Genomic DNA, 621 nt, shown 5'->3' on the forward strand with positions numbered 1-621 from the left:
TCGGAGGGCGTGTGGAGATGTGTTTCCGATGGATCTCGCGCGATTCGTTTGGCGTTTGTTTTCGGTGGATCCACTTGGATCTGGTCTTCAGTCATCTTTATTCATGTGTCTACAGGTTGGATCCTTCCGATCTACGCTCCTCTTTCATCGGTGGCGGTTGTTCTGGTGCTTCGGTCCTATTGGGCCTTAGCACGATGACTTCCCGACTGTCTACTATAACAAGGTTTGCCCAGCTCCGGTGAGGGAGGGGCCATCACGGCGGCGCGCCTTCGGCTCGCTCTAGTATTTGTAGTCGTCACTAGGTGGTCTACTTACCTAGATGTAATTTTTACTTCTAGTGTTCTTTATACTACCTTGATAGTTGATGAATAGATCGAAAGTTTTTCTCATAAAATAAAACCAAATAAAATTCAATGTGAACCACAAGTGAAAGAAGTCTGGCTAACCAAATAAAAGGTGAAAGAAGTCTGACTAAACAAATAAAAATCAGCTTTTCCACAGTGTATGGCCCATAATGCAAAGGAACTACGCCAGATAGCCACGGACGACCAAAAACCTGCTTTTTCCATGGGCTGACTATCTGCATGAAGGCCCAAACCCAACATAAATTACTCCTATCAC

Source organism: Triticum dicoccoides, chromosome 2B, assembly GCF_002162155.2.
Source record: "Triticum dicoccoides isolate Atlit2015 ecotype Zavitan chromosome 2B, WEW_v2.0, whole genome shotgun sequence".
NCBI classification, from domain to species: Eukaryota; Viridiplantae; Streptophyta; class Magnoliopsida; order Poales; family Poaceae; genus Triticum; species Triticum dicoccoides.